The sequence below is a fragment of the Dipodomys spectabilis genome, unplaced genomic scaffold (genome assembly GCF_019054845.1).
Source record: "Dipodomys spectabilis isolate Male_0828 unplaced genomic scaffold, ASM1905484v1 ptg000052l, whole genome shotgun sequence".
Classification (NCBI taxonomy): Eukaryota; Metazoa; Chordata; class Mammalia; order Rodentia; family Heteromyidae; genus Dipodomys; species Dipodomys spectabilis.
The window spans coordinates 4,370,468-4,380,840 of record NW_024870729.1 but is presented as its reverse complement, the minus strand read 5'-3'; positions in this window follow the sequence as shown (position 1 = coordinate 4,380,840).

Here is a 10,373-nt window from a genome sequence, read left to right as displayed (position 1 = left end):
TAATACCCAAAAGGTGCATTTCCACCTGGGACATGGGACAATGCTGAAACTGGAGTCTTAGACCACAGGCCCAAACTTCTCAGTTTCCATAGATCAGGTCCAGCCACTCTTCACTATATGCCAAATAAGGAGATGGTAATGGAGATGGGCAGAAAAAGGAGCATGCTGTGAGAATATAGCACTTAAGTTTCCCTTTGACCAACTTCTGGGTATAGACAGGAGCTTTAGGTTTAAATAGAGGGAGAATTGGGAGCAGAAAGTGAAAGGTATGCATACACGAATGGTCCCAATAATGTATGGCCTTTTGGCCATTATCTTAGTTCTAGTTCCTACTCTTGAAGCTTTCTGCTTCAAGTTCTGCTTTACAAGTTCAATGGACCAGGTTTTCAGAAGTAGCTTTATAACCGAATGTGGCTTACAGGAGTTGAAAAGTATGCTCACCATGATACTATTTCTGCCTAGTAAGCTACGAGGTCCTTGTTGTCATGAGATAATCATGTGCCAACAATTTCATGGAAATAAATTTTCTAGGACACAATTACATTTGGCTAAGTCTGACCTGTTCTGTATCCAGATGCCTATTTTGTCCCTAATAGTGACATTTGACATATTTGGTATTTCTGAACCCCCAACCCAACATATTCTTTCTTAATTAACAATATAATTTTCTTCAATCTTATTTTTTAAGTAAGCTTACATTTGTCTCATATAATTACATCAATGCTGGGGAGACAAGGCAATATATTTACATATAAAATTATTTCTTGAATAAAATTATATAACATAAAGTTGTCTAACCAGAGTACAACCCAATCCAGGCATCTCTTGTCATATATGGGTTTATGTCCTAATTCAAGGCATACTCCCAGCATGCTGACTTCCAGGATTTTTTCCTTCAGTCTGATTCTGGTAATGTTTAGATTTTAATTTTTCAAATTATCTTTAAGTAGTTGTACAAAGAGGTTTCAATTCAACATGTCTGTTTATAAGCAGTACATCTTCTACCCTTTCCATATTTCCCCTCATCTTTTGTAAGATTTTTTTCCCCTCTAAATGTTAAGGAACGTTGAATATGGAAGGAAATGACATCTACTAAGATTGTTGTCTTAGTCTGTTTTTTAAATACAAAATATAGTAGATGGATTATTTGATTCATGGTTCTAGAGCCTTGGCAGTCAAAGACCTTGGCATAGGCATCTAGTGAAGGCATCTTGTGTGTCATAACATGACAGAAGTATAAGTGTGCTTATATGAGACAGAGGGAAGGAATAAATGTATTTTTTTTGTCGGTCATGGGGTTTGAACTCTGGGCTCTTCAGCTCAAAGCTAGTGCTCTACTGCTTGAGCCACACACAGCACCACTTCTGGCTTTTTCTATTTATGTGGTGCTGATGAATTGAACCCAGGGTCTCATGCATGCAAGGCAAGCGCTCTTGCCACTGAACCACCTTCCCAGCCTAAATGTATTTTTTATCAGGTGCCCACTCCTACAATATCTTTACTAGCCCTCCCAAGAGAGTAGCACTAATCATTCACAAAAACAATGCTCTGTGGCCCAGTCACCACTCAAAATCCCACCTTTCAACTGGCTACAATGGCAATGGGCTTCAGAAGACACACTCAAACAATAGTGGAATAGATATCCCACTAAAACAATGCTAAATAAAACAAGTAAATTCAATATTTTAAAAGCTTTAACAAAAGCCATATTGCCCTTTCAAGAACTCAGGAGTCAAAAATAAAGAGAACAGGAAATCATAGCAATAGACAGGTTGGCTGCTGAGCCTCAGGAAAACTTACAATCTGTTTCCAAGAGCACTGGATCTTGATGACCTCATGACATAAGGAGACAAGGCCCTGGGTCCACACAATTTGGAAGCTGAAAATGAGACCTTGTAAAGGTAGAGCAGAAACACTCCCACAGCAAAACTATGACAAAGAAACATCTACATTGGCCTTGGCTCTAGGTACAGATGGAAAAATGTCAGGAAAATGTGTGACAGAGACCTTTCTTCAAGTGATTTGGAGATTGAAGTTAAATCATGTGGATCCCAGAGATAACTTAAAATGCTCTTTCTGGAGTTCCACATATTCTATACAAAGCTTCACAGTGTTCCACAAATAAAGCCCAGTACATAGGACATTAGCTAACAGTCCCAATTACAAAACCCACAAGGTAGCAAATCCTGACAGCAAGTCAACAGCATAGCAGAACTGGATCCCTTATGAACATCAGATGTGGAGATTATCTCCTAGAGAAGATAAAATGAGCTCACTAACAGCATTTAAAGAAATAAGAGAAGGAGTTGAAAATGCATGCAAATAATAAGATACTACCAAAATACCATATAGACTTGAAGAAAAAAAGTATAGTTCTTCTAAAAATAAAATAGTAATAAAACAAAAACCTAATGAGCTAAGAGGCTGATTGGGCAAATCTCAAAGACTTGGAAGAGACAATCATTTCTAGGAAAATTCAGTTTCCATCTCTAGGAATGTTCAGCCAAGCAGCCTGATCTGTCTCCTTCTAGTGCTGGAAGATAAAGGAGCACTATATGCCATGTGGGATGAAAGGAAAATGACATCCTAAGCTGAGTAGGACAGAAAAAGTGGCCACTCCACCCTAGAATTCTCGCTGATAAATGCAGGTTCTACCCAATGCCTACCTATAGCAGCAAAGTGAAGACTGAAAGCTCAGACTTCCAAGTTCTTTTAGAAAATCTGCTCAGAAAGGAAGTTACTAGAAGCCATTCATACAATTGTCTACTTAGACAGGAAACAATGTGTCCATTCTACCTGCACAAAATCATCCTTCTATAGGATTTACCTTATTAATAAATTAACACCTACATGCAAGTATCATAAATGTATTAATTGAAATATGGTAGATTTATAGGAGAATCAAATAGTGTTATTCCTTAGAAAGGCAAACTCATAGTTCAAAAAAATAAACACCATGGGCTGGGAAGGTGGCTCAGTGGTAGAGCGCTTGCCTTGCATGCATGAGGCCCTGGGTTCGATTCCTCAACACCACATAAGCAAAAAAGAAAAAAAAACAGAAGTGGCGCTGTGGCTCAAGTGGTAGAGCGCTAGCCTTGAGCTGAAGAGCTGAGGGACAGCGTCTAGGCCCAGAGTTCAGGCCCCACGAACAGGACAAAAAATAAATAAATAAACACCAGGAAATGGTATTTAAGAAGGGTAGTGCAGGGGTCAAAGAAAGGAGGAGAGATGAATGATAAGAAGTGGAGGAGAATGCAGTAACATATATCCTACAAAAAAAGTGAGGGAAGGAGGGGGTTAGAAGGGATGAGTGAGAATGATGAAAGGGGTGACACTGATCAAGACACATTGTATTCACAAACTGTTTTGTTGAATGGCAACTCCTTTGTACAACTGTTGTAAGGTAACTTATCAGTGAAGCCACATTTTGGAAGATGGAATATTGGAGTCTTTACTACACTAGCAGTCCACAGGCCACCCATTGTAACAAAGGCCTGCAGCCCCTAAATACACATAACATGGTTAGGAAACAGGCCAGAGAGGAAAGAAAGAACAAAAACAATACCAACTAACCAATTCAGCTCCTATGGAGAGACCCACCTAGCATGGCACTCTTGTGCTATGCTGGTTCATGCCTAAATATGGTCCGCACAGGGGGCAAGGTGACAAGACACTTTCAGTCCCATGCACTGGACTGACAGGTTCGGCAACCTATCAGCCAAGTGCTGGACCCTGTGTCCAGGGATCCAGGTTTGCCCATCCCCTGAGGGGGTTGGGGTATCACCCTCTCCCCACCATGAAGACAAGATGACATCTGCATTTCTCTAGCAGAGCCCTCCTAGATCACCCCATTGAGACAGTCATCTGTACTTTAAAGGATGGCTTGTCTTACCTCTAGGCCTTGGAGCTGGGTGGACAGCTCCCATATCCTGCCTAGGTACCAGGATGGTTGCAAGAAATTATTTAGACTCAGCCACTTACTTCACAACTACTTAAAGATAATAAAAAATACTGAAACTTAATATGTACAACTACTTAATGTTGAAATAGCTTCAATTATATGAGTAAAAGAAAAAGATACAAGGTTGACAAGAAATGTTCTCATTACCTTACTATGTAACTGAAACCCCTCTGTACATCACCTTGACAATTAAAAAAATAAATAAATAAAGGCTTCCCACTCTAAAAAATAGTAAATTTTTATAATAACTTTTATGTAATTTTATTTTGTTGAAAATAAAAAGATAACAAGAATTATAAACAGGTAAACACCCAAAGATCTTACCCAGAATTGAGACAAAGAAATGAAAAATGTAGAAGAGAAAAAATGACACAATAAAGAATAAAATTAAAAGGTACAAAGGATAAGGAATTGGAATTCCAGAAGAAAAAAGTATTAAATATTCAATTTGAGTAGAACTTTCTGTAGTTATAAAAATCCTCAGATTTAGACATTGAAATCTCAAACTAAATAACCAGAAATGCAACCCTAAGTCACATCATTATAAAATTAGATCACTAAAATGAAGATCTTTAAAGCAGTCACAAAGAAAAGATAGTTTATCGCTGAAGGAATACAATTAGGCCATCCACAGATTTTTCTCCTTGGCAATAATAGGGCACAGGATGTTTTCCAAGTATGAAAAAAATTGCTAACCTAGATAATCTATCATTTGAGAACAAGAACAAAATAAGATGTTCTAAGTCAAAAATTAGATAGATAGATCTATATCTATATGCAAGTTTACCCTAATTCAAAGTCAAAGCATTCTAATGTCTGATAGTGTGAATAATGTGTCTAGAGCTCACTCTCCACAGCATGTGCTCTCCACCTTGTCCTAATGATAAAATGAATCCCTTGCCTTGCACAAGGCTACTCAGTGAGAGGCAACATTTTCCATTGTCCAATTGATTAGCTTAGGAGCAGATGGGAGAGGAGAGATCTGAGATAGACACACTAGCACAAAGAAATAGTGGAAAATAGAAGGAGAAATAAAGACAAGGGAAAGCTTTGCTCTTTTCTATTATTCAAGGATTCAAGAAGCTAGATGTAGTTTGTATGTATGATCATCAGAGAAAGAAATTGAGAAGTAGAAAGAAGGAGTAGCTGGGTGCAATGTCTCATACCTATAATCCTAACTACTCAGGAGGCTGAGATCTGAGGATCCTTTTGAAGCCCAGGCAGGAAAGTACATGAAACTGTTGTCTCTAATTAGGTGCCAGTCTTGAGCAAAAAAGCTAAGGGACAGCACCCAGGCCTTGAGTTCAAGTCCCAGTACTAGGGAGAACAGGGGCTACTAGAGGAAGGTTTTAAGAGGGGATACAGAGTGTGTGTTGTAGGAGAAACTAGCCTTCCACAGAGCTAGGACCCAAGTATATAATCAGATAAGGTTCTACAGCATCTGAACCTCATGTTACATCTTAATAATTCAATGGAACATCCTGAATATTAATTTCTGTTCCTGAAAGTAGCAGGTCTATGCTCTTTCAGAGTAGCAATAATCAAGGACACAGAGAATTCCCATTTGAAAGAAGGGGATTTTTATACATGAAGTATATCAGAGGATCTTGTCCAATAGGATAAGGCTGAGGAATGTGCTCTGATGCTAATCCTCAGTGTTTGCATTGAGCAAACATATCTGAGATCCCTGTTGGTTTTCCTTTTCTAGATTCTCTATAATGTATAAGTGGAATGAGTTCTCTGGAGGACTATGGAGGAAAGTAGTTAAGGAGGTGAGAGGAACCAACAAGGATATCCCATGTGTGGGCCCCGGGAAAGACTGAACTGAAGATACAGAGGCTTCAGAACCAAAGGTAGGTAGGCCTAGAGCTGAAAGAATAACACAAGGAACATGGCAAGAGAGAATTCTACTCCAGAACTATAATTTAGTATAAAAGTTTTCTGCACTTTTAGGGTGCTGAGATTAAGCAGTTATGTCCTAGTGGCAAGTTCATGGGAAAGAGCCAGAGGGAAAACTAACTTGCTCTTGACATGAAACACATTCTCTGTGGGTATTCATCAGAGTAAATTATATTCAGTGGGGACATTTAAAAGAACTTCCTTTTTCTCCTTTAATGAAAATGTACTGTTGGATAACATTGTACTGTCCTCTTGGTTTCTAGTAAACAACCAACAACTTCTGATGCCTATAATCTAGTGTTTAACTGTCTATACTTATGATTAAATTGAGGGTGGATACACATTACTATAATCCCTAGGAATTGCATAATATTTCCCACCAATACTCAGTTCCTTGCTCCTCAGCACAATGCAGGATCCCAGCCAGGTTGGCGGACCATGCCGTGGGAGAGACTGGGGCTTGGGAAAAAAAGTCAGCCTTAGGAAGAGCCTGATGGTGTGAGCCAACCAGGAAGCCTGCCAAGGAACAGAAGTACTAGCTAACTGGGAAGGTGCAGGGATGGTGGGTGGGAGTCAGGCTGGGTCTTGCTACTACTGTTCCTGGCTCTGCTACCATGAGAACACTGCTAATTGTCATCAGCTGTGTGTTAAGTCTCCATGTCTCCAGAGGGCTCCTGGAGGGACTATGGGTTAGAAACGGAAGCCTAAGGCTGGAAAGCTATCAGGCCACCAGTAAGGAAGGGCCTGAAGCTGCACTCAGCCCTTATCCTCCTGCTTAGCCTGTCGTGACACTTTTCTCTAGTCATTCTTGTGAAAACAGTGACCGCACATTAAGGTGAAATGAGCTAGGTGGCACTTAGAAGTCTTTTTAAATGAAGGAAGAACATTATCATATATCCCACTTCTAGCAATCTGGAGGCCAGTTGTACAGGTACAATCATCACTATTTTAGTTTTGTTTTTTTCTTTTTTTTTTGTCGGTCGTGGGACCTGAACTCTGGGTCTGAATGCTGTCCCTCAGCTCTTCAGCTCAAAGCTAGCGCTCTACCACTTGAGCCTCAGCCCCACCCCCAGCTTTTTCTGCTTATGTGGTGCTGAGGAATCGAACACAGGGCCTCATGCATGCAAGACAAGCACTCTACCACTGAGCCACCTTCCCAGCCCCTCATCACTATTTTAGAAAAGGGAAACTATCAGAGACAATGCTAAAAATGGGTCAGGTTCCAAGTCTCTTGAGTTTTACTTCAGAATTTGTTCTATCAGTACAGGTGCTCACACCTGTAATCAAAGCTACATGGAAAACATAGATACAAAGACTATGGTTCAAGGTTGACCTGGGCAAAAAGGGCAAGAGACTCAATCTGAAAAATACCGAAAGAAATATGACTGGGGTGCTGGGAAGGTAGCTCAGTGGTACAGCGCTTGCCTTGCATGCATGAGGCCCTGGGTTCGATTCCTCAGTACCTCATAAGCAAAAAGAAAAAAGCCAGAAGTGGCGCTGTGGCTCAAGTGGTAGAGCGCTAGCTTGAGCTGAAGAGCTGAGGGACAGCACCCAGGCACCATGACCGGACCCCCCCAAAAAAGAAATATGACTGGAGGCATGACTCAAGTGGTAGAGCATTTGCCTAGCAAATATAAGGCCATGGGTTCAAACCCCTATAATGCACACACACACACAAAAGACTTGTATTAATTAGCAATGTGATTTACTGAAGATTTGAAGACAAAGATCTGATATTAATTATTACCCCTTCAATTATGTTTGAATGAGCCAGAACCCGAGATGACTACCTAACACAAATAATGGTAGAAAACAATCATCCAGGCACTGATTGCTCAAGCTACTCAGAAAGCTGAGACTTGAGGTTTAAAGCCAGCCTGGACAAGAAAATCCATGAAACTTCTTGCTTCTAAAAAGTTAGAAGTGAAGCTGTGGCTCAAGTGATAGAGCATTAGCCTTGAGCAAAAAAGCTTAGGAACCTGAGGTTAGCCCTGTGTTCAAAGCAAAGAACCATTTGATGTTCATACCTCCATTAGTTTAGGCCTAGAGCTCTAATCAGTATTTGTTTTGTTTTTAAGGCACATTCTGTGTTCATAGTCTTGGAAGGTAGAGATGCTTTTGAAAATATCATATATTCCTCTGAAGCCACAGCTCAGATGCTGCCTTTATCATCACAAACTGTATGTTTTACTTAAAATTTCCCAGTTGCTAGACCCAAGGTTTAGCCTAAGCAAACAGACTTGACTGGCAGCTTGGAAGGAGAGACACAGGAAGGGGGAGATGCTAAAATACTAAAAACCAGCAGTTGGGTTTGTGAAAGTGGTAAAGAAGACACTGAGGAGAGGTCTGAAGGTTAGAGGCAAAGTAAGACTCATGTTCTAACTCACTGAATCTTACCCAAGGCCACTGGTACATGTGACTTCTATTTCAAGTAGAAGTTTTGAAGGAATAAGTTTTGGCCTGCGTTCCTATCACTGAGATAATTAACTTACAGAAGAAAATGTGGTTTCAGTCCATGATCCATTGGCCCCATTGCAGTTGGGCCTGTGATGAGGCAGCACATCACAGTAGGAACACACAGCACAGCAAAACCACTCTCTTCATGCTGGGAAGCAAGAGAGAATGAGGAAGATAAGAGTTCTGTAGTCTCCCTTGAAGGCAACTCCAACTGACCTTCTCCAGGTTCCACCTCAAAGTTTCTACCACCTCACAATGGTGTCATACCTATAACTCATGGCCTTCAATGAACATTTAAGAACCAAGCTATAGCAGGATATGAAAAGAGCCAGGAATCAGCCACTTACATGAGTATGTAGAAGGAGTGTAGGAAAGAGTTCCTATGTCAATTTGTCATCCAGGCCAGGATTAAAGGAATGGAAGATGTCAGCTTCAGTGGCCTATAACAATATTATCTCCAGTCCAGTCTGAAATTCCAACTATCAGATACTAAAATGTGTAAGAGTTCAAGGAGAAGGGAACTTGCAGAGACAAATCATTCAGAATACACTTCCTAGGGCCAGTCACCTCATTCGTTTGTTATGATTAGCTAATTATTTCTATAGGAGGCAAGATCCATCAGACAAGTTTTTAATGAATTTTTCTGCCACAGGCTCAATAGTGTATTAGACACTGAGGAGGCACAGAAACTCCTAGAAGCGTTTGCAACTCAGGGCTGTGGGTCAGGAACTTTCAGTAGACCTCATCCATCCATCCAACCAATCACAAGACTTTGCAAGAGAAACTCTATGAAATCCAAAACTAAGGAGTTAAAGAAGGATTCTCAATGTCCTGAGGAATACCCACGGGGGAAAATGGCTTTGACAGGATGCTTCCCCTAAGCTGTGTAGTTGGAACAGTTGAGTGCAAACTCTTTGGTGATCCAGTGGCCATGACCTTCTCTAGTATCTGTAGAACTCTGTGGCCCATTTTTTTCTATCAAATGAAACAACTGTGGCCTGAGCCTAGCAGTAAATTAGGAGTCACAGATGGAGGGCTGCAGCTCCAGGCAGTGCTTCTTTAGTGTTGGATTTTTGAACTAGACAATTCTTTGTTGTGGTACTGCCTGTGCATTTTTAGTAGTATCCTTGGCTTCAGCTCTTCACATGTCCACCGTTCCCTCCTCGCATCTCCTAGTCCCTAGTCCCAGCAAACATCAATGTTTCTAACACTATGAAACATCCTCCCACTGCTCTCAGGAATGGGATGGTGCATGCTAAGGTGGCACAATAGGATACCAGCAGCAGATGTGTTTGTCCTCTTTCATCATTTCTGACCCCTGAGCAAAGCTGTTTGCTTCAGCCAATGTTATTTCTTGGAGTCTAAAGGGAATTTCAAATTTCTTTAATTCAAGGATCTCCTTTGGAGATTAAGGCCCCAAAATTACAACCATATTTCTTGAGTTTCATCCTTTCATGACACTGTTAATCATATCTTTGGCCTATAGCACCAGCCATACAGTCCTTCTGGGTATGTTTACTATGTGCATTTAGAACACCTTCTTTCCAGAGAGGCCCATAGGCCCCTTGTGGGGTGGGTGGGTATATTATGTTGTGGATATTTGTTTTAGAAATCATTTCTTGGGGACTAGAAAGTAAACAGGTCATTTAATCATTCAGTCAGCATTTTTGGAGCTCTTTTGCTGAATACATAAAGTCTTTCTTCACAAATGAGTGCATAAGTAGAGAATCCTGGGCTGGGGAACAAAGATACATTATAAAGTAAGGACAAAATGAAGAGGCAAATGGTATATGCTAAAGTTGTACAGAGTCAATATCTCACCCAATTAGTGAGGCATGAACTATTTGCAGGGAGAGTGATGGCCTGAACTAAAACTGAGAGGCTGAGTTTTGCAGTTATTTTAAGTACAGAAGTGAGGCTGGAGCAGGGGGGCGGGTGGAGGGGGTGAGGGCAGTTCCATGATTGGGGAAAGTGTGAATACTAGCATGTGCTGGAAACAATGCAACAGTTGTATGCTCCAACTTACTGCTGGTGGAAGGTAAGAGTCGACATAAGA